Raw genomic sequence first — 27,689 nt, 5'->3', positions numbered from 1 at the left:
GGGAAGCTATTTCTCGGACTTCCCCGAACAGGGAACACCTGTGAATGAAGAGAGCTGCGTGGAGTTGTCTCTCGAGATCCCCCAAACGCTGACAATGGTTCCGGAATCCTGAGCATTGGGAGGTTCCACCAACGGTCGGCAGCACGTGGGTTCTAACGGAATGCCTAAGCTCGTCTCCCCAGAGTGTTTTCGTAATGTCTCTGTGCCAGGGAATGCTAGGGGTGATTGCAGGATATCCCAGTGTCAGTGGATGCCTCCCCAAAATCAGGGAAGTTATTTCTCGGACTTCCCCGAACAGGGAACACCTGTGACTGAAGAGAGCTGCGTGGAGTTGTCTCTCGAGCTCCCCCACGCACTAACAATGGTTCCGGAATCCTGAGCATTGGGAGGTTCCACCAACGGTCGGCAGAGCGTGGGTTCTAACGGAATGACTAAGCTCGTCTCCCCTGAGGGTTTTCCTAATGTCTCTGTGACAGGGAATGCTAGGGGAGATTGCAGGATATCCCAGAGTCAGAGGCTGCCTCCCCAAGGTCAGGGAAGTTATTTCTCGGACTTCCCCGAACAGGGAACACCTGTGACTGAAGTGAGATGCGTGGAGTTGTCTCTCGAGCTCCCCCACGCACTGACAATGTTTCCGGAATCCTGAGCGTGGGGAGGTTCCACCAACGTTCGGCAGCGCTTGGGTTCTAACGGAATGCCTAAGCTCATCTCCCCTGGGGTTTTCCTAATATCTCTGTGCCAGGAAATGCTAGGGGTGATTGCAGGACATCCCAGTGTCGGAGGCTGCCTCCCCATGGTCAGGGAAGATATTTCTCGGACTTCCCCGAACAGGGAACACCTGTGAGTGAAGTGAGCTGCGTGGAGTTGTCTCTCGAGATCCTCCACGCACTGACAATATTTCCGGAATCCTGAGCGTGGGGAGGTTCCACCAACGGTCGTCATGGCGTGGGTTCTAACGGAATGCCTAAGCTCGTCTCCCCTGAGTGTTTTCCTAATGTCTCTGTGCCAGGGAATGCTAGGGGTGATTGCAGGATATCCCAGTGTCAGAGGATGCCTCCCCAAGATCAGGGAAGGTATTTCTCGGACTTCCCCGAACAGGGAACACCTGTGACTGAAGAGAGCTGCATGGAGATGTCTCTCGTGCTCCCCCACGCGCTGACAATGTTTCCGGAATCCTGAGAATTGGGAGGTTCCACCAACGGTCGGCAGCGCGTGGGTTCTAACGGAATGCCTAAGCTCGTCTCCCCTGAGGGTTTTCCTAATGTCTCTGTGCCAGGGAATGCTAGGGGTGATTGCAGGATATCCCAGTGTCTGAGAATGCCTCCCCAAGTACAGGGAAGGTATTTCTCGGACTTCCCCGAACAGGGAACACCTGTGACTGAAGAGAGCTGCGTGGAGTTGTCTATCGAGTTCCCCACGCGCTGACAATGGTTCCGGAATCCTGAGCATTGGGAGGTTCCACCAACGGTCGGCAGCGCGTGGGTTCTAACGGAATGCCTAAGCTCGTCTCCCCTGAGGGTTTTCCTAATGTCTCTGTGCCAGGGAATGCTAGGGGTGATTGCAGGATATCCCAGTGTCAGAGGATGCCTCCCCAATGTCAGGGAAGTTATTTCTCGGACTTCCCCGAAAAAGGAACACCTGTGACTGAAGAGAGCTGCGTGGATTTGTCTCTCGAGTTCCCCCACGCGCTGACAATGGTTCCGGAATCCTGAGCATTGGGAGGTTCCACCAACGGTCGGCAGCGCGTGGGTTCTAACGGAATGCCTAAGCTCGTCTCCCCTGAGGGTTTTCCTAATGTCTCTGTGACAGGGAATGCTAGGGGTGATTGCAGGAATCCCAGAGTCAGAGGCTGCCTCCCCAAGGTCAGGGAAGTTATTTCTCGGACTTCCCCGAACAGGGAACACCTGTGACTGAAGTGAGATGCGTGGAGTTGTCTCTCGAGTTCCCCCACGCACTGACAATGTTTCCGGAATCCTGAGCGTGGGGAGGTTCCACCAACGTTCGGCAGCGCTTGGGTTCTAACGGAATGCCTAAGCTCGTCTCCCCTGGGGGTTTTCCTAATATCTCTGTGCCAGGGAATGCTAGGGATGATTGCAGTGCATCCCAGTGACGGAGGCTGCCTCCCCATGGTCAGGGAAGATATTTCTCGGACTTCCCCGAACAAGGAACACCTATGAGTGAAGAGAGCTGCGTGGAGTTGTCTCTCGAGATCCTCCTCGCACTGACAATAGTTCCGGAATCCTGAGCGTGGGGAGGTTCCAACAACGGTCGTCATTGCGTGGGTTCTAACGGAATGCCTAAGCTCGTCTCCCCTGAGGGTTTTCCTAATTTCTCTGTGCCAGGGAATGCTAGGGGTGATTGCAGGATATCCCAGTGTCAGAGGATGCCTCCCCAAGGTCAGGGAAGGTATTTCTCGGACTTCCCCGAACAGGGAACACCTGTGACAGAAGAGAGCTGCGTGGAGTTGTCTCTCGTGCTCCCCCACGCGCTGACAATGGTTCCGGAATCCTGAGCATTGGGAGGTTCCACCAACGGTCGGCAGCGCGTGGGTTCTAACGGAATGCCTAAGCTCGTCTCCCCTGAGGGTATTCCTAATGTCTCTTTGCCAGGGAATGCTAGGGGTGATTGCAGGATATCCCAGTGTCAGAGGCTTTTTCCCCAAGGTCAGGGAAGGTATTTATCGGACTTCCGCGAACAGGGAACACCTGTGACTGAAGAGAGCTGCGTGGAGTTTTCTCTCAAGCTCCCCCACGCACTGACAATTGTTCCGGAATCCTGAGCGTGGGGAGGTTCCACCAACGGTCGGCAGCGCGTGGGTTCTAACGGAATGCCTAAGCTCGTCTCCCCTGAGGTTTTTCCTAATGTCTCTGTGCCAGGGAATGCTAGGGGTGATTGCAGGATATCCCAGGGTCCGAGGCTGCCTCCCTAAGGTCAGGGAAGTTATTTCTCGGCTTTGCCCGAAGAGGGAACACCTGTGACTGAAGAGAGCTGCGTGGAGTTGTCTCTCGAGCTCCCCTACGCACTGACAATTTTTCCGGTATCCTGAGCGTGGGAAGGTTCCACCAACGGTCGGCAGCGCTTGGGTTCTAACGGAATGCCTAAGCTCGTCTCCCCTGAGGGTTTTTCTAATGTCTCTGTGCCAGGGAATGCTAGGGGTGATTGCAGGATATCCCAGTGTCAGGGGCTGCCTCCCCAAGGTCAGGGAAGGTTTTTCTCGGACTTCCCCGAACAGGGAACACCTGTGACTGAAGAGAGCTGCGTGGAGTTGTCTCTCGAGCTCCCTCACGCACTGACAATGGTTCCGGAATCCTGAGCGTGGGGAGGTTCCACCAACGGTCGGCAGCGCGTGGGTTCAAACGGAATGCCTAAGCTCGTCTCCCCTGAGGGTTTTCCTAATGTCTATGTGCCAGGGAATGCTAGGGGTGATTGCAGTGCATCCCAGTGTCGGAGGCTGCCTCCCCATGGTCAGGGAAGATATTTCTCGGACTTCCCCGAACAGGGAACACCTATGAGTGAAGAGAGCTGCGTGGAGTTGTCTCTCGAGATCCTCCACGCACTGACAATAGTTCCGGAATCCTGAGCGTGGGGAGGTTCCAACAACGGTCGTCATCGCGTGGGTTCTAACGGAATGCCTAAGCTCGTCTCCCCTGAGGGTTTTCCTAATTTCTCTGTGCCAGGGAATGCTAGGGGTGATTGCAGGATATCGCAGTGTCAGAGGATGCCTCCCCAAGGTCAGGGAAGGTATTTCTCGGACTTCCCCGAACAGGGAACACCTGTGACAGAAGAGAGCTGCGTGGAGTTGTCTCTCGTGCTCCCCCACGCGCTGACAATGTTTCCGGAATCCTGAGCATTGGGAGGTTCCAACAACGGTCGGCAGCGCGTGGGTTCTAACGGAATGCCTAAGCTCGTCTCCCCTGAGGGTATTCCTAATGTCTCTTTGCCAGGGAATGCTAGGGGTGATTGCAGGATATCCCAGTGTCAGAGGCTTCTTCCCCAAGGTCAGGGAATGTATTTATCGGACTTCCGCGAACAGGGAACACCTGTGACTGAAGAGAGCTGCGTGGAGTTTTCTCTCAAGCTCCCCCACGCACTGACAATTGTTCCGGAATCCTGAGCGTGGGGAGGTTCCACCAACGGTCGGCAGCGCGTGGGTTCTAACGGAATGCCTAAGCTCGTCTCCCCTGAGGTTTTTCCTAATGTCTCTGTGCCAGGGAATGCTAGGGGTGATTGCAGGATATCCCAGGGTCCGAGGCTGCCTCCCTAAGGTCAGGGAAGTTATTTCTCGGCTTTGCCCGAAGAGGGAACACCTGTGACTGAAGAGAGCTGCGTGGAGTTGTCTCTCGAGCTCCCCTACGCACTGACAATTTTTCCGGTATCCTGAGCGTGGGAAGGTTCCACCAACGGTCGGCAGCGCTTGGGTTCTAACGGAATGCCTAAGCTCGTCTCCCCTGAGGGTTTTTCTAATGTCTCTGTGCCAGGGAATGCTAGGGGTGATTGCAGGATATCCCAGTGTCAGGGGCTGCCTCCCCAAGGTCAGGGAAGGTTTTTCTCGGACTTCCCCGAACAGGGAACACCTGTGACTGAAGAGAGCTGCGTGGAGTTGTCTCTCGAGCTCCCTCACGCACTGACAATGGTTCCGGAATCCTGAGCGTGGGGAGGTTCCACCAACGGTCGGCAGCGCGTGGGTTCAAACGGAATGCCTAAGCTCGTCTCCCCTGAGGGTTTTCCTAATGTCTATGTGCCAGGGAATGCTAGGGGTGATTGCAGGATATCCCAGTGTCCGAGGCTGCCTCCCCAAGGTCAGGGAAGCTATTTCTCGGACTTCCCAGAACAGGGAACACCTGTGACTGAAGAGAGCTGCGTGGAGTTGTCTCTCGAGCTCCCCCACGCACTGACAATGGTTCCGGAATCCTGAACGTGGGGAGGTTCCACCAACGGTCGGCAGCGCGTGGGTTCTACCGGAATGCCTAAGCTCGTCTCCCCTGAGGGTTTTCCTAATGTCTCTGTGCCAGGGAATGCTAGGGGTGATTGCAGGATATCCCAGTGTCCGAGGCTGCCTCCCCAAAGTCAGGGAAGGTATTTCTTGGACTTCCCCGAACAGGGAACCCCTGTGACTGAAGAGAGCTGCGTGGAGTTGTCCCTCGTGTTCCCCCACGCACTGACAATGGTTCCGGAATCCTGAGCGTGTGGAGGTTCCACCAACGGTCGGTAGCGCGTGGGTTCTAACGGAATGCCTAAGCTCGTCTCCCCTGAGAGTTTTCCTAATGTCTCTGTGCCAGGGAATGCTAGGGGTGATTGCAGGATATCCCAGTGTCAGAGGCTGCCTCCCCAAGGTCAGGGAAGGTATTTCTCGAACTTGTCCGAACACGGAACACTTGTGACTGAAGAGAGCTGCGTGGAGTTGTCTCTGGAGCTCCCATTGGCACTGACAATTTTTCCGGAATCCTGAGCGTGGGGAGGTTCCACCATCGGTCGACAGCGCGTGGGTTCTAACGGAATGACTAAGCTCGTCTCCCCTGATGGTTTTCCTAATGTCTCTGTGCCAGAGAATGCTAGGGGTGATTGCAGGATATCCCAGAGTCCGAGGATGTCTCCCCAATGTCAGGGAAGGTATTTCTCGGACTTCCCCGAACAGGGAACACCTGTGACTGAAGAGAGCTGCGTGGAGTTGTCTCTCGAGCTCCCCCACGCCCTGACAATCTTTCCGGAATCCTGAGCGTGGGGAGGTTCCAACAACGGTCGGCAGCGCGTGGGTTCTAACGGAATGCCTAAGCTCGTGTCCCCTGAGGGTTTTCCTCATGTCTCTGTGCCAGGGAATGCTAGGGGTGATTGCAGGATATCCCAGAGTCCGAGGCTGCCTCCCCAAGTTCAGGGAAGTTATTTCTCTTACTTCCCCTAACAGAGAACACCTGTGACTGAAGAGAGCTGCGTGGAGTTGTCTCTCGAGCTCCCCCACGCACTGAGAATGGTTCCGGAATCCTGAGCTTGGGGAGGTTCCACCAACGGTCGGCAGTACGTGGGTTCTAACGGAATGACTAAGCTCGTCCCCCCTTAGGGTTTTCCTAATGTCTCTGGGCCAGGGAATGCTAGGGGTGATTGCAGGATATCCCAGTGTCAGAGGCTGCCTCCCCAAGGTCAGGGAAGTTATTTCTCGGACTTCCGCGTATAGGGAACACCTGTGACTGAAGAGATCTGCGTGGAGTTGTCTCTCGAGTTCCCCCACGCACTGACAATGATCCCGGAATCCTAAGCGTGGGGAGGTTCCACCAACCTTCGGCAGCGCGTGGGTTTTAACGGATTGCGTAAGCTCGTCTCACCTGAGGTTTTTCCTAATGTCTCTGTGCCAGGGAATGCTAGGGGTTATTGCAGTATATCCCAGTGTCAGAGGCTGCATCCCCAAGGTCAGGGAAGGTATTCCTCGGACTTCCCCTAACAGGGAACACCTGTGACTGAAGAGAGCTTCGTGGAGTTGTCTCTCGACCTTCCCCACACACTGACAATGTTTCCGGAATCCTGAGGGTGTGGAGGTTCCACGAACGGTCGGCAGCGCGTGGGTTCTAACTGAATGCCTAAGCTCGTCTCCCCTGAGGGTTTTCCTAATGTCTCTATGCCAGGGAATGCTAGGGGTGATTGCAGGATATCGCAGTGTCAGAGGATGCCTCCCCAAGGTCAGGGAAGTTATTTCTCGGACTTCCCCGAACAGGGAACACCTGTGACTGAAGAGAGCTGCGTGGAGTTGTCTCTCGAGCTCCCCCACGCGCTGACAATGGTTCCGGAATCCTGAGCATTGGGAGGTTCCACCAACGGTCGGCAGCGCGTGGGTTCTAACGGAATGCATAAGCTCGTCTCCCCTGAGGATTTTCCTAATGTCTCTGTGACAGGGAATGCTAGGGGTGATTGCAGGATATCCCAGAGTCAGAGGCTGCCTCCCCTAGGTCAGGGAAGTTATTTCTCGGACTTCCCCGAACAGGGAACACCTGTGACTGAAGTGAGATGCGTGGAGTTGTCTCTCGAGCTCCCCCACGCACTGACAATGTTTCCGGAATCCTGAGCGTGGGGAGGTTCCACCAACGTTCGGCAGCGCTTGGGTTCTAACGGAATGCCTAAGCTCATCTCCCCTGAGGATTTTCCTAATATCTCTGTGCCAGGGAATGCTAGGGGTGATTGCAGGACATCCCAGTGTCGGAGGCTGCCTCCCCATGGTCAGGGAAGATATTTCTAGGACTTCCCCGAAAAGGGAACACCTGTGAGTCAATAGAGCTGCGTGGAGTTGTCTCTCGAGATCCTCCACGCACTGACAATAGTTCCGGAATCCTGAGCGTGGGGAGGTTCCACCAACGGTCGTCATCGCGTGGGTTCTAACGGAATGCCTAAGCTCGTCTCCCCTGAGGGTTTTCCTAATGTCTCTGTGCCAGGGAATGCTAGGGGTGATTGCAGGATATCCCAGTGTCAGAGGATGCCTCCCCAATGTCAGGGAAGGTATTTCTCGGACTTCCCCGAACAGGGAACACCTGTGACTGAAGAGAGCTGCGTGGAGTTGTCTCTCGTGCTCCCCCACGCGCTGACAATGGTTCCGGAATCCTGAGCATTGGGAGGTTCCACCAACGGTCGGCAGGGCGTGGGTTCTAACGGAATGCCTAAGCTCGTCTCCCCTGAGTGTATTCCTAATGTCTCTGTGCCAGGGAATGCTAGGGGTGATTGCAGGATATCCCAGTGTCAGAGGCTTCTTCCCCAAGGTCAGGGAACGTATTTATCGGACTTCCGCGAACAGGGAACACCTGTGACTGAAGAGAGCTGCGTGGAGTTTTCTCTCGAGCTCCCCCACGCACTGACATTGTTTCCGGAATCATGAGAGTGGGGTGGTTCCACCAACGGTCGGCAGCGCGTGGGTTCTAACGGAATGCCTAAGCTCGTCTCCCCTGAGTGTTTTCCTAATATCTCTGTGCCAGGGAATGCTAGGGGTGATTGCAGGACATCCCAGTGTCAGAGGCTGCCTCCCCAAGTCAGGGAAGGTATTTCTCGGACTTCCCCGAACAGGGAACACCTGTGACTGAAGAGAGATGCGTGGAGTTGTCCCTCGAGATCCCCCAGGTACTGACAATGGTTCCGGAATCCTGAGCGTGGTGAGGTTCCACCAACGGTCGGTAGCGCGTGGGTTCTAACGGAATGCCTAAACTCGTCTCCCCTGAGGATTTTCCTAATGTCTCTGTGCCAGGGAATGCTAGGGGTTATTGCAGGATATCCCAGTGTCAGAGGCTGCCTCCCCAAGGTCATGGAAGGTATTTCTCGGACTTGTCCGGACAGTGAAACCTTGTGACTGAAGAGAGCTGCGTGGAGTTGTCTTTCGAGCTCCCCCAGGCACTGACAATTTTTCCGGAATCCTGAGCGTGGGGACGTTCCACCAACGGTCGGCAGCGCGTGGGTTCAAACGGAATGCCTAAGCTCGTCTCCCCTGAGGTTTTTCCTAAAGTCTCTGTGCCAGGGAATGCTAGGGGTGATTGCACAATATCCGAGTGTCAGTGGCTGCTTCCACAAGGTCAGGGAAGGTATTTCTCGGACTTCCCCGAATAGGGAACTCCTGTGACTGAAGAGAGCTGCGTGGAGTTGTCTCTCGAGCTCCCCCACGCACTGACAATGGTTCCGGAACCCTGAGCGTGGGGAGGTTCCACCATCGGTCGGAACCGCGTGGGTTCTAACGGAATGCCTAAGCTCGTCTCCCCTGAGGCTTTTCCTAATGTCTCTGTGCCAGGGAATGCTAGGGGTGATTGCAGGATATCCCATGTCAGAGGCTGCCTCCCCAAGATCAGGGAAGGTATTTCTCGGACTTCCCCGAACAGGAAACCCCTGTGACTGAAGAGAGCTTCGTGGAGTTTTCTCTCGTGCTCCCCCACGCACTGACAATGGTTTCGGAACCCTGAGCGTGGGGAGGATCCACCAACGGTCGGCCGCGCGTGGGTTCTAACGGAATGCCTAAGCTCGTCTCCCCTGAGTATTTTCCAAATATCTCTGTGCCAGGGAATGCTAGGGGTGATTGCAGGATATCCCAGTGTCAGAGGCTGCCTCCCCAAGGTCAATGAAGGTATTTCTCGGACTTTCCCCAACAGGGAACACCTGTGACTGAAGAGAGCTGCGTGGGGTTGCCTCTCGAGCTCCCAGACGCACTGACAACGGCTGCGGAATCCTGAGAGTTCGGAGGTTCCACCAACGGTCGGTAGCGCGTGGGTTCTAACGGAATGCCTAAGCTCGTCTCCCCTGAGGCTTTTCCTAATGTCCCTGAGCCAGGGTATGGTAGTGGGGTTTACAGGATATCCCAGTGACAGATTCTGCCTCCCCAAGGTCAGGGAAAGTATTTCTCGGACTTCCCCGAACGGGGAAGACCTGTGACTGAAGGGAGCTGCGTGGAGTTGTCTCTCGAGATCCCCCATGCACTGACAATGGTTCCGAAATCCTGAGCGTGGGGAGGTTCCACCAACGGTCGGCAGAGCGTGGGTTCTAACGGAATGCATAAGCTCGTCTCCCCTGAGTGTTTTCCTAATTTCTCTGTGCCAGGGAATGCTAGGGATGATTGCAGGATATCCCAGTGTCAGAGGCTGCCTCCCCAAGATCAGGGAAGGTATATCTCGGACTTCCCCGAACAGGGAACACATGTGACTGAAGAGAGCTGCGTGTAGTTGTCTCTCGAGCTCCCCCACGCACTGAAAATGGTTCCGGAATCCTGAGCGTGGCGAGGTTCCACCAACGGTCGGCAGCGCGTGGGTTCTAACGGAATGCCTAAGCTCGTCTCCCCTGAGGTTTTTCCTAATGTTTCTGTGCCAGGGAATGCTAGGGTTGATTGCAGGATATCCCAGTGTCAGAGGCTGCCTCCGCAAGGTCAGGGAAGTTATTTCTCGGACTTCCCCGAACAGGGAACACCTGTGACTGAAGAGAGCTGCGTGGAGTTGTCTTTTGAGCTCCCACATGCAATGACAATGGTTCCGGAATCCTGAGCGTGGGGAGGTTCCACCAACGGTCGGCAACGCGTGGGTTCTAACGGAATGCCTAAGCTCGTTTCCCCTGAGGGTTTTACTAATGTCTCTGTGCCAGGGAATGCTAGGGGTGATTGCAGGATATCCCAGTGGCAGAGGCTGCCTCCCCAAGGTCAGGGAAGGTATTTCTCGGACTTCCCCGAACAGGGAACACCTGTGACTGAAGAGAGCTGCATGGAGTTGTCTCCCGAGCTCCCCCATGCAATGACAATTGTTCCGGAATCCTGAGTATGGGGAGTTTCCACCAACTGTCGGCAGCGCGTGGGTTCTAAAGGAATGCCTAAGCTGGTCTCCCCTGCGGGTTTTCCTAATTTCTCTGTGCCAGTGAATGCTCCGGGTGATTGCAGGATATCCCAGTGTCAGAGGCTGCCTCCCCACGGTCAGGGAAGTTATTTCTCGTTCTTCCCCGAACAGGGAACACCTGTGACTGAAGGGAGCAGCGTGGATTTGTCTCTCGTGATCCCCCACGCACTGACAATGGTTCCGGATTCCTGAGCGTGGGGAGGTTCCACCAAAGGTCGGCAGAGCGTGGGTTCTAACGGAATCCATAAGCTCGTCTCCCCTGAGGGTTTTCCTAATTTCTCTTTGCCAGGGAATGCTAGGGGTGATTGCAGGATATCCCAGTGTCAGAGGCTGCCTCCCCAAGGTCAGGGAAGTTATTTCTCGGACTTCCGCGTATAGGGAACACCTGTGACTGAAGAGATCTGCGTGGAGTTTTCTCTCGAGTTCCCCCACGCACTGACAATGATCCCGGAATCCTGAGCGTGGGGAGGTTCCACCAACGGTCGGCAGCGCGTGGGTTTTAACGGATTGCGTAAGCTCGTCTCACCTGAGGGTTTTCCTAATGTCTCTGTGCCAGGGAATGCTAGGGGTTATTGCAGTATATCCCAGTGTCAGAGGCTACATCCCCAAGGTCAGGGAAGGTTTTTCTCGGACTTCCCCGAACAGGGAACACCTGTGACTGAAGAGAGCTGCGTGGAGTTTTCTCTCGAGCTCCCCCACGCACTGACAATGCTTCCGGAATCCTGAGCGTGGGGAGGTTCCAACAACGGTCGGCAGCGCGTGGGTTCTAACGGAATGCCTAAGCTCGTCTCCTTTGAGTGTTTTCCTAATGTCTCATTGTCAGGGAATGCTGGGGATATTTGCAGGATTTCCCAGTGTCAGAGGCTGCCTCCCCAAAGTCAGGGAAGGTATTTCTCGGACTTCCCCGAAAAGGGAACACCTGTGACTGAAGAGAGCTGCGTGGAGTTGTCTCTCGAGCTCGCCCACGCAATGACATTTGTTCCGGAATCCTGAGCGTGGGGATGTTCCACCATCGGTCGGCATCGCGTGGGTTCTAACGGAATGCCTAAGCTCGTATCCCCTGAGGGTTTTCCTAATGTCTCTCTGCCAGGGAATGCTAGGGGTGATTGCAGGATATCCCAGTGTCAGAGGCTGCTTCCCCAAGGTCAGGGAAGGTATACTCGGGCTTCCCAGGACAGGGAACACCTGTGAATGAAGAGAGCTGCGTGGAGTTGTCTCACGAGGTCCCCCACGCAGTGACAATGGTTTCGGAATCCTGAGCGAGGGGAGGTTCCACCAACGGTCGGAAGCGCGTGGGTTCTAACGGAATGCCTAAGCTCGTCTCCCCTGAGGGTTTTCCTAATGTCTCTGTGCCAGGGATTGCTAGGGGTGACTGCAGGATATCCCAGTGTCAGAGGCTGCCTCCCCAAGGTCAGGGAATTTATTTCTCGGACTTCCCCGAACAGGGATCGCCTGTGACTGAAGAGAGCTGCGTGGAGTTGTCTGTCGAGCTCCCCCACCCACTGACAATTGTTCCGGAATCCTGAGCGTGGGGAGGTTCCACCAACGGTCGGCAGCGCGTGGGTTCTAACGGAATGCCTAAGCTCGTCTCCCCTGAGTGTTTTCCTAATATCTCTGTGCCAGGGAAAGCTTGGGGTGATTGCAGGATATCCCAGGGTCAGAGGCTGTTTCCCCAAGTTCAGGGAAGGTATTTCTCGGACTTCCCCGAACAGGGAACACTTGTGACTGAAGAGAGCTGCGTGGAGTTGTCTCTAGAGCTCCCCCACTCACTGACATTGGTTCCGGAATCCTGAGCGTGGGGAGGTTCCACCAACGGTCGGCAGCGCGTGGGTTCTAACGGAATGCCTAAGCTCGTCTCCCCTGAGGGTTTTCCTAATGTCTCTGTGCCAGGGAATGCTAGGGGTGATTGCAGGATATCCCAGTGTCAGAGTCTGCCTCCCCAAGGTCAGGGAAGGTATTTCTCGGGCTTCCCCGAACAGGGACCCCTGTGACTGAAGAGAGCTGCGTGGAGTTTTCTCTCGATCTCCCCCACGCACTGAAAATGGTTCCGGAATCCTGAGCGTGGGGAGGTTCCACCAACGGTCGGCAGTGCGTGGGTTATAACGGAATGCCTAAGCTCGTCTCCCCTGAGGGTTTTGCTAATGTCTCTTTGCCAGGGAATGCTAGGGGTGATTGCAGGATATCCCAGTGGCAGAGGCTGCCTCCCCAAGGTCAGGGAAGGTATTTCTCGGACTTCCCCGAACAGGGAACACCTGTGACTGAAGAGAGCTGCATGGAGTTGTCTCCCGAGCTCCCCCATGCAATGACAATTGTTCCGGAATCCTGAGTATGGGGAGTTTCCACCAACTGTCGGCAGCGCGTGGGTTCTAAAGGAATGCCTAAGCTGGTCTCCCCTGCGGGTTTTCCTAATTTCTCTGTGCCAGTGAATGCTCCGGGTGATTGCAGGATATCCCAGTGTCAGAGGCTGCCTCCCCACGGTCAGGGAAGTTATTTCTCGTTCTTCCCCGAACAGGGAACACCTGTGACTGAAGGGAGCAGCGTGGATTTGTCTCTCGAGATCCCCCACGCACTGACAATGGTTCCGGATTCCTGAGCGTGGGGAGGTTCCACCAACGGTCGGCAGAGCGTGGGTTCTAACGGAATCCATAAGCTCGTCTCCCCTGAGGGTTTTCCTAATTTCTCTTTGCCAGGGAATGCTAGGGGTGATTGCAGGATATCCCAGTGTCAGAGGCTGCCTCCCCAAGGTCAGGGAAGTTATTTCTCGGACTTCCGCGTATAGGGAACACCTGTGACTGAAGAGATCTGCGTGGAGTTTTCTCTCGAGTTCCCCCACGCACTGACAATGATCCCGGAATCCTGAGCGTGGGGAGGTTCCACCAACGGTCGGCAGCGCGTGGGTTTTAACGGATTGCGTAAGCTCGTCTCACCTGAGGGTTTTCCTAATGTCTCTGTGCCAGGGAATGCTAGGGGTTATTGCAGTATATCCCAGTGTCAGAGGCTACATCCCCAAGGTCAGGGAAGGTTTTTCTCGGACTTCCCCGAACAGGGAACACCTGTGACTGAAGAGAGCTGCGTGGAGTTTTCTCTCGAGCTCCCCCACGCACTGACAATGCTTCCGGAATCCTGAGCGTGGGGAGGTTCCAACAACGGTCGGCAGCGCGTGGGTTCTAACGGAATGCCTAAGCTCGTCTCCTTTGAGTGTTTTCCTAATGTCTCATTGTCAGGGAATGCTGGGGATATTTGCAGGATTTCCCAGTGTCAGAGGCTGCCTCCCCAAAGTCAGGGAAGGTATTTCTCGGACTTCCCCGAAAAGGGAACACCTGTGACTGAAGAGAGCTGCGTGGAGTTGTCTCTCGAGCTCGCCCACGCAATGACATTTGTTCCGGAATCCTGAGCGTGGGGATGTTCCACCATCGGTCGGCATCGCGTGGGTTCTAACGGAATGCCTAAGCTCGTATCCCCTGAGGGTTTTCCTAATGTCTCTCTGCCAGGGAATGCTAGGGGTGATTGCAGGATATCCCAGTGTCAGAGGCTGCTTCCCCAAGGTCAGGGAAGTTATACTCGGGCTTCCCAGGACAGGGAACACCTGTGAATGAAGAGAGCTGCGTGGAGTTGTCTCACGAGTTCCCCCACGCAGTGACAATGGTTTCGGAATCCTGAGCGTGGGGAGGTTCCACCAACGGTCGGAAGCGCGTGGGTTCTAACGGAATGCCTAAGCTCGTCTCCCCTGAGGGTTTTCCTAATGTCTCTGTGCCAGGGATTGCTAGGGGTGACTGCAGGATATCCCAGTGTCAGAGGCTGCCTCCCCAAGGTCAGGGAATTTATTTCTCGGACTTCCCCGAACAGGGATCGCCTGTGACTGAAGAGAGCTGCGTGGAGTTGTCTGTCGAGCTCCCCCACCCACTGACAATTGTTCCGGAATCCTGAGCGTGGGGAGGTTCCACCAACGGTCGGCAGCGCGTGGGTTCTAACGGAATGCCTAAGCTCGTCTCCCCTGAGTGTTTTCCTAATATCTCTGTGCCAGGGAAAGCTTGGGGTGATTGCAGGATATCCCAGGGTCAGAGGCTGTTTCCCCAAGTTCAGGGAAGGTATTTCTCGGACTTCCCCGAACAGGGAACACTTGTGACTGAAGAGAGCTGCGTGGAGTTGTCTCTAGAGCTCCCCCACTCACTGACATTGGTTCCGGAATCCTGAGCGTGGGGAGGTTCCACCAACGGTCGGCAGCGCGTGGGTTCTAACGGAATGCCTAAGCTCGTCTCCCCTGAGGGTTTTCCTAATGTCTCTGTGCCAGGGAATGCTAGGGGTGATTGCAGGATATCCCAGTGTCAGAGTCTGCCTCCCCAAGGTCAGGGAAGGTATTTCTCGGGCTTCCCCGAACAGGGACCCCTGTGACTGAAGAGAGCTGCGTGGAGTTTTCTCTCGATCTCCCCCACGCACTGAAATTGGTTCCGGAATCCTGAGCGTGGGGAGGTTCCACCAACGGTCGGCAGTGCGTGGGTTATAACGGAATGCCTAAGCTCGTCTCCCCTGAGGGTTTTGCTAATGTCTCTTTGCCAGGGAATGCTAGGGGTGATTGCAGGATATCCCAGTATAAGAGGCTGCCTCCCCAAGGTCAGGGAAATTATTTCCCGGACTTCCCCGAACAGGGAACACCTGTGACTGAAGAGAGCTGCGTGGAGTTGTCTGTCGAGCTCCCCAACGCACTGACAATGGTTCCGGAATCCTGAGCGTGGGGAGGTTCCACAAACGGTCGGCAGCGCGTGGGTTTTAACGGAATGCCTAAGCTCGTCTCCCCTGAGTGTTTTCCTAATATCTCTGTGCCAGGGAATGCTACGGGTGATTGTAGGATATCCCAGTGTCAGAGGCTGTCTCCCCATGGTCAGGGAAGGTATTTCTCGGACTTCCCCGAACATGGAACTCCTGTGACTGTAGGAGCTGCGTGGAGTTGTCTCTCGATTTCCCCACGTACTGACAATGGTTCCGGAATCCTGAGCGTGGGGAGGTTCCACCAACGGTCGTCAACGCGTGGGTTCTAACGGAATGCCAAAGCTCGTCTCCCCTGAGGGTTTTCCTAATGTCTCTGTGCCAGGGAATGCTAGGGGTTAGTTCAGAATATCCCAGTGTCAGAGGCTGCCTCCCCATGGTCAGGGAAGGTATTTCCATGGCTTCCCCGAACAGGGAACACCTGTGACTGAAGAGAGCTGCGCGGAGTTGTCTCTCGAGGTCCCCCACGCACTGACAATGGTTCCGGAATAATGAGCGTGGGGAGGTTCCACCAACGGTCGGCAGCGCGTGGGTTCTAACGGAATGCCTAAGCTCGTCTTCCCTGAGGTTTTTTCTAATGTCTCTGTGCCAGGGAATGCTAGGGGTGATTGCAGGATATCCCAGTGTCAGAGGCTGCCTCCCCAACGTCAGGGAAGTTATTTCTCGGACTTCCACGTACAGGGAACACCTGTGACTGAAGAGAGCTGCGTGGAGTTGTCTCTCGAGCTCCCCCACGCACTGATAATGGTTCCGGAATCCTGAGCGTGGGGAGGTTCCACCATCGGTCGGAACCGCGTGGGTTCTAACGGAATGCCTAAGCTCGTCTCCCCTGAGTATTTTCCTAATGTCTCTGTGCCAGGGAATGCTAGGGGTGATTGCAGGATATCCCAGTGTCAGAGGCTGCCTACCCAAGGTCAGGGAACGTATTTCTCGGACTTCCCCTAACAGGGAACACCTGTGACTGAAGAGAGCTGCGTGGAATTCTCTCTCGAGCTCCCCCACTCACTGACAATGTTTCCGGAATCCTGAGCATTTAGAGGTTCCACCACCGGTCGGCAGCGCATGGGTTCTAACGGAATGCCTAAGCTCGTCTCTCCTGAGTGTCTTCCTAATGTCTCTGTGCCAGGGAATGCTAGGGGTGATTGCAGGGTATCCTACTGTCAGAGGCTGCCTCCACAAGTCAGGGAATATATTTCTCGGACTTCCCCGAACAGGGAACACCTGTGACTGAAGAGAGCTGCGTGGAGTTGTCTACCGAGCTCCCCCACCACAGACAACGTCTGCGGAATCCTGAGCGTGGGGAAGATCCACCAACGGTCGGCTGCGCGTGGGTTCTAACGGAATGCCTAAGCTCATCTCCCTGAGTGTTTTCCTAATGTCCCTTAGCCAGGGAATGCTAGGGGGGTTTGCAGGAAATCCCAGTGACTGAGGCTGCCTACCCAATTTCAGGGAATATATTTCTCGGACTTTCTCGAAGAGGGAACACCTGTGACTGAAGAGAGCTATGTGGAGTTGCCTCTCGATATCCCCCACGCACTGGCAACGGCTGCGGAATCCTGAGCGTGGGGAGGAGCCACCAACGGTCGGCAGCGCGTTGATTCTAACGGAATGCCTCAGCTCGTCTCCCTGAGGATGTCCGTAATGTCCATGTGCCAGGAATGCTAGGGGAGTTTGCAGGAAATCCCAGTGGCAGAGGTTGCCTCCCCAAGGTCAGGGAAGTTATTTCTAGGACTTCCCCGAAGAGGGAACACCTGTGACTGAAGAGAGCTGCGTGGAATTGCCTCTCGAGCTCCCCCACGCACTGACAATGCCTGCGGAATCCTGAGCGTGGGGAGGTTCCACCAACGGTCGGCAGCACGTGGGTTCTAACGGAATGCATATGCTCGACTCCCCTGGAGGTTTTCACAAATTCCCTGTGCCAGGGAATGCTAGGGGGTTTGCAGGAAATCCCAGTGACAGAGTCTGCCTCCCCAAAATCAGGGAAGGTATTTTTCGGATTTCCTCGAACAGGAAACACCTGTGACTTTAGAGAGCTGCGTGGAATTGCCTCTCGAGCTCCCCCACTCACTGACAATGGCTGCGGAATCCTGAGCGTTGGGAGGTTCCACAAACGGTCGGCAGCGCATGGGTTCTAACAGAATGACCAAGCTCGTCTCCCCTGAGGGTTTTCCTAATGTCCTTGTGCCAGGGAATGCTAGGGGGTTTTACAGGAAATCCCAGTGACAGAGGCTGACTCCCCAAGATCAGGGAATTTATTACTCGGACTTCCCCTAACAGGGAAGACCTGTGACTGAAGAGAGCTGCGTGGAGTTGTCTCTCGAGCTCCCCCACGCACTGACAATGGTTCCGGAATCCTGAGCGTGGGGAGGTTCCACAAACGGTCGGCAGCGCGTGGGTTCTAACGGAATGCCTAAGCTCGTCTCCCCTGAGGGTTTTCCAAATGTCTCTGTCCCAGGGAATGCTAGGCGTGATTGCAGGATATCCCAGTGTCTGAGGCTGCCTCCCCATGGTCAGGGAATTTATTTCTCGGACTTCCCCGAACAGGGAACACCTGTGACTGAAGAGAGCTGCGTGGATTTGTCTACCGAGCTCCCCCACCACAGACAACTTCTGCGGAATCCTGAGCGTGGGGAAGATCCACCAACGGTCGGCTGCGCGTGCGTTCTAACGGAATGCCTAAGCTCATCTCCCTGAGTGTTTTCCTAATGTCCCTTAGCCAGGGAATGCTAGGGGGGTTTGCAGGAAATCCCAGTGACTGAGGCTGCCTCCCCAATTTCAGGGAATATATTTCTCGGACTTTCTCGAAGAGGGAACACCTGTGACTGAAGAGAGCTATGTGGAGTTGCCTCTCGATATCCCCCACGCACTGGCAACGGCTGCGGAATCCTGAGCGTGGGGAGGAGCCACCAACGGTCGGCAGCACGTTGATTCTAACGGAATGCCTCAGCTCGTCTCCCTGAGGATGTCCCTAATGTCCCTGTGCCAGGAATGCTAGGGGAGTTTGCAGGAAATCCCAGTGGCAGAGGTTGCCTCCCCAAGGTCAGGGAAGTTATTTCTAGGACTTCCCCGAAGAGGGAACACCTGTGACTGAAGAGAGCTGCGTGGAATTGCCTCTCGAGCTTCCCCACGCACTGACAACGCCTGCGGAATCCTGAGCGTGGGGAGGTTCCACCAACGGTCGGCAGCACGTGGGTTCTAACGGAATGCATATGCTCGACTCCTCTGGAAGTTTTCACAAATTCCCTGTGCCAGGGAATGCTAGGGGGTTTGCAGGAAATCCCAGTGACAGAGTCTGCCTCCCCAAAATCAGGGAAGGTATTTTTCGGATTTCCTCGAACAGGGAACACCTGTGACTTTAGAGAGCTGCGTTGAATTGCCTCTCGAGCTCCCCCACTCACTGACAATGGCTGCGGAATCCTGAGCGTTGAGAGGTTCCACAAACGGTCGGCAGCGCGTGGGTTCTAACAGAATGACCAAGGGCGTCTCCCCTGAGACTTTTCCTAATGTCCCTGTGCCAGGGAATGTTAGGGGGTTTTACAGGAAATCCCAGTGACAGAGGCTGCCTCCCCAAGATCAGGGAATTTATTAGTCAGACTTCCCCTAACAGGGAAGACCTGTGACTGAAGAGAGCTGCGTGGAGTTGTCTCTCGAGCTCCCCCACGCACTGACAATGGTTCCGGAATCCTGAGAGTGTTGAGGTTCCACCAACGATCGACAGCGTGAGGGTTCTTACGGAATGCATATGCTCGTCTCCCCTGAGGCTTTTCCTTATTTCCCTGTGCCAGGGAAAGCTAGGGGGGATTGCAGGATATCCCAGTGTCAGAAGCTGCCTACCCAAGGTCAGCTAAGTTATTTCTCGGACTTCCCCGAACGGGGAAGACCAGTGACTGAAAAGAGAAGCGTGGAGTTGCCTCTCGAGTTCCCCCACGCACTGACAACGGCTGCGGAATCCGGAGCGTGGGGAGGTTCCACCAATGGTCGGCAGCGGGTGGATTCTAACGGAATGCCTAAGCTCGTCTCCCCTGAGGATTTTCCTAATGTCCCTGAGCCAGGGAATGCTAGGGGGGTTTGCAGGAATTCCCAGTGACTGAGGCTGCCTCCCCAATTTCAGGGAATATATTTCTCGGACTTTCTCGAAGAGGGAACACCTGTGACTGAAGAGAGCTGTGTGGAGTTGCCTCTCGTTATCCCCCACTCACTGGCAATGGCTGCGGAATCCTGAGCGTGGGGAAGAGCCACAAACGGTCGGCAGCGCGTGGATTCTAACGGAATGCCTCAGCTCGTCTCCCTGAGGATGTCCCTAATGTCCCTGTGCCAGGAATGCTAGGGGAGTTTGCAGGAAATCCCAGTGGCAGAGGTTGCCTCCCCAAGGTCAGGGAAGTTATTTTTCGGATTTCCTCGAACAGGGAACACCTGTGACTTTAGAGAGCTGCGTGGAGTTGCCTCTCGATATCCCCCACGCACTGGCAATGGCTGCGGAATCCTGAGCGTGGGGAGGTTCCACCAACGGTCGGCAGCGCGTGGGTTCTAACGGAAAGCCTAAGCTCGTCTCCCCTGAGGGTTTTCCTAATGTCTCTGTGCCAGGGAATGCTAGGCGTGATTGCAGGATATCCCAGTGTCTGAGGCTGCCTCCCCAAGGTAAGGGAAGGTATATCACAGACTTCCCCGAACAGGGAACACCTGTGACTGAAGAGAGCTGCGTGTAGTTGCCTCTCGAGCTCCCCCACGCACCTACAACGGCTGCGGAATCCTGAGCGTGGGGAGGTTCCACCAATGGTCGGCAGCGCGTGGGTACTAACGGAATGCCTAAGCACCTCTCCCCTGTGTGTTTTCCTAATGTCCCTGTGCCAGAGAATGCTAGGGGGTTTGCAGGAAATCCCAGTGTCAGAGGCTACCTCCCCAAGGTCAGGGAAGATATTTCGCGGACTTCCCCGAACAGGGAAAACCTGTGACTGAAGAGAGCTGCGTGGAGTTGCCTCTCGAAATCACCCACGCACTGACAACGGCTGCGGAATCCTGAGAGTGTTGAGGTTCCACCAACGGTCGGCAGCGTGAGGGTTCTTACGGAATGCATATGCTCGTCTCCCCTGAGGCTTTTCCTTATTTCCCTGTGCCAGGGAATGCTAGGGGGGATTGCATGATATCCCAGTGACAGAGGCTGCCTACCCAAGGTCAGCTAAGTTATTTCTCGGACTTCCCCTAACGGGGAAGTCCAGTGACTGAAAAGAGAAGCGTGTAGTTGCCTCTCCAGCTCCCCCACGCACTGACAATGGCTGCGGAATCCTGAGAGTGGGGAGGTTCCACCAACGGTCGGCAGCGCGTGGGTTTTAACAGAATGACTAAGCTCGTCTCTCCTGAGGGTTTTCCTAGTATCTCTGTGCCAGGGAATGCTAGGGGTGATTGCAGGATATCCCAGTGTCAGAGGCTGCCTCCCCAAGTTCAGGGAAGGTATTTCTCGGACTTCCCCGAACAGGGAACACCTGTGACTGAAGAGAGCTGCGTGGAGTAGTCTCTCGAGCTCCCCCACGCACTGAGAATGGTTCCGGAATCCGGAGCGTGGGGAGGTTCCACCAAAGGTCGGCAGCGGGTGGATTTTAACGGAATGCCTAAGCTCGTCTCCCCTGAGGGTTTTCCTAATGTCTCTGTGCCAGGGAATGCTAGGGGTGATTGCAGGATATCCCAGTGTCAGAGGCTGACTCCCCAAGGTCAGGAAAGGTATTTTTATGGCTTCCCCAAACAGGGAAATCCTGTGACTGAAGAGAGCTGCGTGGAGTTGTCTGTCGAGCTCCCCCACGCACTGACAATGGTTCCAGAATCCTGAGCTTTGGGATGTTCCACCAACGGTCGGCAGCGCGTGGGTTCTAACGGAATGCCTAAGCTGGTCTCGCCTGAGGATTTTCCTAATGTGTCTGTGCCAGGGAATGCTAGGGGTGATTGCAGGTTTTTCAAGTGTCAGAGCCTGCCTCCGCAAGGTCAGGGAAGTTATTTCTCGGACTTCCCCGAACAGGGAACACCTGTGACTGAAGAGAGCTGCGTGGAGTTGTCTCTCGAGCTCCCCCACGCACTGACAATGTTTCCGGAATCCTGAGCGTTTAGAGGTTCCACCACCGGTCGGCATCGCATGGGTTCTAACGGAATGCCTATGCTCGTCTCCCCTGAGGGTTTTCCTAATGTCTCTGTGCCAGGGAATGCTAGGGGTGATTGCAGGGTATCCCAGTGTCAGAGGCTGCCTCCCCAAGATCAGGGAAGGTATTTCTCGGACTTCCCCGTACAGGGAACACCTGTGAGTGAAGTGAGCTGCGTGGAGTTGTCTCTCGAGCTCCCTAACGCACTGACAATGTTTCCGGAATACTGAGCGTGGGGAGGTTCCACCAACGGACGTCAGAGCGTTGGTTCTAACGGAATGCCTAAGCTCGTTTCCCCTGAGGATTTTCCTAATGTCTCTGTGCCAGGGAATGCTAGGGGTGATTGCAGGATATCCCAGTGTCAGAGGCTGCATCCCCAAGATCAGGGAAGGTATTTCTAGGACTTCACCGAACAGGGAACACCTGTGACTGAAGAGAGATTCGTGGAATTGTCTCTCGAGCTCCCCCACGCACTGAAAATGGTTCCGGAATCCTGAGCGTGGGGAGGTTCCACCACCGGTCGTCAGCGCGTGGGTTCTAAGGGAATACCTAAGCTAGTCTCCCCTGAGGGTTTTCCAAATATCTCTGTGCCAGGGAATGCTTGGGGTGATTGCAGGATTTCCCAGTGTCAGATTCTGCCTCCCCATTGTCAGGGATGGTTTTTCTCGGACTTCCCCGAACAGGGAACCCCTGTGACTGAAGAGAGCTGCGTGGATTTGTCTACAGAGCTCCCCCACCACAGACAACTTCTGCGGAATCCTGAGCGTTGGGAAGATCCACCAACGGTCGGCTGCGCGTGGGTTCTAACGGAATGCCTAAGCTCATCTCCCTGAGTGTTTTCCTAATGTCCCTGAGCCAGGGAATGCTTGAGGGGTTTGCAGGAAATCCCAGTGACTGAGGCTGCCTCCCTAATTTCAGGGAATATATTTCTCGGACTTTCTCGAAGAGGGAACACCTGTGACTGAAGAGAGCTATGTGGAGTTGCCTCTCGATATCCCCCACGCACTGGCAACGGCTGCGGAATCCTGAGCGTGGGGAGGAGCCACCAACGGTCGGCAGCGCGTTGATTCTAACTGAATGCCTCAGCTCGTCTCCCTGAGGATGTCCCTAATGTCCCTGTGCCAGGAATGCTAGGGGAGTTTGCAAGAAATCCCAGTGGCAGAGGTTGCCTCCCCAAGGTCAGGGAAGTTATTTCTAGGACTTCCCCGAAGAGGGAACACCTGTGACTGAAGAGAGCTGCGTGGAATTGCCTCTCGAGCTCCCCCACGCACTGACAACGCCTGCGGAATCCTGAGCGTGGGGAGGTTCCACCAACGGTCGGCAGCACGTGGGTTCTAACGGAATGCATATGCTCGACTCCCCTGGAGGTTTTCACAAATTCCCTGTGCCAGGGAATGCTAGGGGGTTTGCAGGAAATCCCAGTGACAGAGTCTGCCTCCCCAAAATCAGGGAATGTATTTTTCGGATTTCCTCGAACAGGGAACACCTGTGACTTTAGAGAGCTGCGTGGAATTGCCTCTCGAGCTCCCCCACTCACTGACAATGGCTGCGGAATCCTGAGCGTTGGGAGGTTCCACAAACGGTCGGCAGCGCGTGGGTTCTAACAGAATGACCAAGCTCGTCTCCCCTGAGGGTTTTCCTAATGTCCCTGTGCCAGGGAATGCTAGGGGGTTTTACAGGAAATCCCAGTGACAGAGGCTGCCTCCCCAAGATCAGGGAATTTTTTACTCGGACTTCCCCTAACAGGGAAGACCTGTGACTGAAGAGAGCTGCGTGGAGTTGTCTCTCGAGCTCCCCCACGCACTGACAATGGTTCCGGAATCCTGAGCGTGGGGAGGTTCCACCAACGGTCGTCAGCGCGTGGTTTCTAACGGAATGCCTAAGCTCGTCTCCCCTGAGGATTTTCCAAATGTCTCTGTGCCAGGGAATGCTAGGCGTGATTGCAGGATATCCCAGTGTCTGAGGCTGCCTCCCCAAGGTCAAGGAAGTTATATCTCAGACTTCCCCGAACAGGGAACACCTGTGACTGAAGAGAGTTGCGTGTAGTTGCCTCTCGAGCTCCCCCACGCACCTACAACGGCTGCGGAATCCTGAGCGTGGGGAGGTTCCACCAACGGTCGGCAGCGCGTGGGTTCTAACGGAATGCCTAAGCTCGTCTCCCCTGTGTGTTTTCCTAATGTCCCTGTGCCAGGGAATGCTAGGGTGTTTGCAGGAAATCCCAGTGTCAGAGGCTACCTCCCCAAGGTCAGCGAAGATATTTCGCGGACTTCCCCGAACAGGGAAATCTGTGACTGAAGAGAGCTGCGTGGAGTTTCCTCTCGAAATCCCCCACGCACTGACAATGGCTGCGGAATCCTGAGAGTGTTGAGGTTCCACCAACGATCGGCAGCGTGAGGGTTCTTACGGAATGCATATGCTCGTCTCCCCTGAGGCTTTTCCTTATTTCCCTGTGCCAGGGAAAGCTAGGGGGGATTGCAGGTTATCCCAGTGTCAGATGCTGCCTACCCAAGGTCAGCTAAGTTATTTCTCGGACTTCCCCGAACGGGGAAGACCAGTGACTGAAAAGAGAAGCGTGGAGTTGCCTCTCGAGCTCCCCCACGCACTGACAACGGCTGCGGAATCCGGAGCGTGGGGAGGTTCCACCAATGGTCGGCAGCGGGTGGATTCTAACGGAATGCCTAAGCTCGTTTCCCCTGAGGGTTTTCCTAATTTCCCTGAGCCAGGGAATGCTAGGGGGGTTTGCAGGAATTCCCAGTGACTGAGGCTGCCTCCCCAATTTCAGGGAATATATTTCTCGGACTTTCTCGAAGAGGGAACACCTGTGACTGAAGAGAGCTGTGTGGAGTTGCCTCTCGATATCCCCCACGCACTGGCAACGGCTGCGGAATCCTGAGCGTGGGGAGGAGCCACCAACGGTCGGCAGCGCATGGATTCTAACGGAATGCCTCAGCTCGTCTCCCTGAGGATGTCCATAATGTCCCTGTGCAAGGAATGATAGGGGAGTTTGCAGGAAATCCCAGTGGCAGAGGTTGCCTCCCCAAGGTCAGGGAAGTTATTTTTCGGATTTCCTCGATCAGGGAACACCTGTGACTGAAGAGAGCTGCGTGGAGTTGTCTGTCGAAATCCCCCACGCACTGACAACGGCTGCGGAATCCTGAGAGTGTTGAGGTTCCACCAACGGTCGGCAGCGTGAGGGTTCTTACGGAATGCATATGCTCGTCTCCCCTGAGGCTTTTCCTTATTTCCCTGTGCCAGGGAATGCTAGGGGGGATTGCAGGATATCCCAGTGACAGAGGCTGCCTACCCAAGGTCAGCTAAGTTATTTCTCGGACTTCCCCTAACGGGGAAGACCAGTGACAGAAAAGAGAAGCGTGGAGTTGCCTCTCGAGCTCCCCCACGCACTGACAATGGCTGCGGAATACTGAGAGTGGGGAGGTTCCACCAACGGTCGGCAGCGCGTGGGTTTGAACAGAATGACTAAGCTCGTCTCTCCTGATTGTTTTCCTAGTATCTCTGTGCCAGGGAATGCTAGGGGTGATTGCAGGATATCCCAGTGTCAGAGGCTGCCTCCCCAAGTTCAGGGAAGGTATTTCTCGGACTTCCCCGAACAGGGAACCCCTGTGACTGAAGAGAGCTGCGTGGAGTAGTCTCTCGATCTCCCCCACGCACTGACAATGGTTCCGGAATCCGGAGCGTGGGGAGGTTCCACCAAAGGTCGGCAGCGGGTGGATTTTAACGGAATGCATAAGCTCGTCTCCCCTGAGGGTTTTCCTAATGTCTCTGTGCCATGGAATGCTAGGGGTGATTGCAGGATATCCCAGTGTCAGAGGCTGCCTCCCCAAGGTCAGGAAAGGTGTTTTTATGGCTTCCCCAAACAGGGAACCCCTGTGACTGAAGAGAGCTGCGTGGAGTTGTCTGTCGAGCTCCCCCACGCACTGACAATGTTTCCAGAATCCTGAGCTTTGGAATGTTCCACCAACGGTCGGCAGCGCGTGGGTTCTAACGGAATGCCTAAGCTGGTCTCGCCTGAGGATTTTCCTAATGTGTCTGTGCCAGGGAATGCTAGGGGTGATTGCAGGTTTTTCAAGTGTCAGAGCCTGCCTCCGCAAGGTCAGGGAAGTTATTTCTCGGACTTCCCCGAACAGGGAACACCTGTGACTGAAGAGAGCTGCGTGGAGTTGTCTCTCGAACTCCCCAACGCACTGACAATGTTTCCGGAATCCTGAGCGTTTAGACGTTCCACCACCGGTCGGCAGCGCATGGGTTTTAACGGAATGCCTAAGCTCGTCTCTCCTGAGTGTCTTCCTAATATCTCTGTGCCAGGGAATGCTAGGGGTGATTGCAGGGTATCCCAGTGTCAGAGGCTGCCTCCCCAAAGTCAGGGAAGTTATTTCTCGGACTTCCCCGAACAGGGAACACCTGTGAGTGAAGGGAGCTGCGTGGAGTTGTCTCTCGAGCTCCCTAACGCACTGACAATGGTTCCGGAATACTGAGCGTGGGGAGGTTCCACCAACGGTCGGCAGCGCGTGGGTTCTAACGGAATGCCTAAGCTAGTCTCCCCTGAGGTTTTTCCAAATATCTCTGTGCCAGGGAATGCTTGGGGTGATTGCAGGATTTCCCAGTGTCAGATTCTGCCTCCCCATTGTCAGGGATGGTTTTTCTCGGACTTCCCCGAACAGGGAACCCCTGTGACTGAAGAGAGCTGCGTGGAGTTGTCTCTCGAGCTCCCCCACGCACTGACAATATTTCCAGAATCCTGAGCGTGGGGAGGTTCCACCAACGGTCGGCAGCGCGTGGTTTCTAACGGAATGCCTAATCTCTTCTCCCCTGAGGGTTTTCCTAATGTCTTTTCTCCAGGGAATGGTAGGGGAGTTTGCAGGATATCCCAGTGTCAGAGGCTGCCTCCCCAATTTCAGGGAATGTATTTCTCGGACTTTCTCGAAGAGGGAACACCTGTGACTGAAGAGAGCTGCGTGGAGTTGCCTCTCGATCTCCCCCACGCACTGACAACGGCTGCGGAATCCTGAGCGTGGGGAGGTTCCACCAACGGTCGGCAGCGCTTGGGTTCTAACTTAATGCCTAAGCTCGTCTCCCCTGAGGGTTTTCCTAATGTCCCCCTGCCAGGGAATGCTAGGGTGTTTTGCAGGTAATCCCAGTGACAGAGGCTGCCCCCCCAAGGTCAGGGAAGGTATTTGTCAGACTTCCCCGAACAGGGAACACCTGTGACTGAAGAGAGCTGTGTGGAGTTGCCTTTCGAGCTCCCCACGCACTGAAAATGCATGCGGAATCCTGAGCGTGGGGAGGTTCCACCAACGATCGGCAGCGCGTGGGTTCTAACGGAATGCCTAAGCTCGTCTCCCCTGAGGGTTTTCCTAATGTCCCCCTGCCAGGGAATGCTAGGGGTGTTTGCAGGTAATCATAGTGACAGAGGCTGCCTCCCCAAGTTCAGGGAAGTTATTTCTAGGATTTCCCCGAACAAGGAACACCTGTGACTGAAGAGAGCTGCGTGGATTTGCCTTTCGATCTCCCCCACGCACTAAAAACGGCTGCGGAATCCTGAGCGTGGGGAGGTTCCACCAACGGTCGGCAGCGCTTGGGTTCTAACTTAATGCCTAAGCTCGTCTCCCCTGAGGGTTTTCCTAATGTCTCTGTGCCAGGGAATGCTAGGGGTTAGTGCAGAATATCCCAGTGTCAGACGCTGCCTCCCAAAGGTCAGGGAAGTTATTTCTAAGGCTTCCCTGAACAGGGAACACCTGTGACTGAAGAGACTTCCGTGGAGTTGTCTCTCGAGCTCCCCCACGCACTGACAATGTTTCCGGAATCCTGAGAGTGGGGAGGTCCCACCAACGGTCGGCAGCGCGTGGGTTCTAACGGAATGCCTAAGCTCGTCTCCCCTGAGGGTCTTCCAAATGTCTCTGTGCCAGGGAATGCTAGGGGTGATTGCAGGATATCCCAGTGTCAGAGGCTGCCTCCCCAAGGTCAGGGAAGTTATTTCTCGGACTTCCCCGTACAGGGAACACCTGTGATTGAAGAGAGCTGCGTGGATTTGTCTCTCGAGCTCCCCCACGCACTGACAATGGTTCCGGAATCCTGAGCATGGGGAGGTTCCACCAACGGTCGGCAGAGCGTGGGTTCTAACGGAATGCCTAAGCTCGTCTCCCCTGAGGATTTTCCTAATGTCTCTGTGCCAGGGAATGCTAGGGGTGATTGCAGGATATCCCAGTGTCAGAGGCTGCCTCCCCAAGGTCAGGGAAGTTATTTCTCGTACTTCCCCTAACAGGGAACACCTGTGACTGAAGAGAGCTGCGTGGAGTTGTCTCTCGAGCTCCCTCACGCACTGACAATGGTTCCGGAATCCTGAGCGTGGGGAGGTTCCACCAACGGTCGGCAGCGCGTGGGTTCTAACGGAATGCCTAAGCTCGTCTCCCCTGAGTGTTTTCCTAGTGTCTCTGTGCCAGGGAATGCTAGGGGT

The sequence above is a fragment of the Vicugna pacos genome, unplaced genomic scaffold (genome assembly GCF_048564905.1).
Source record: "Vicugna pacos unplaced genomic scaffold, VicPac4 SAC-SAT, whole genome shotgun sequence".
Lineage (NCBI taxonomy): Eukaryota > Metazoa > Chordata > Mammalia > Artiodactyla > Camelidae > Vicugna > Vicugna pacos.
Note: the sequence above shows the minus strand (reverse complement) of the source record.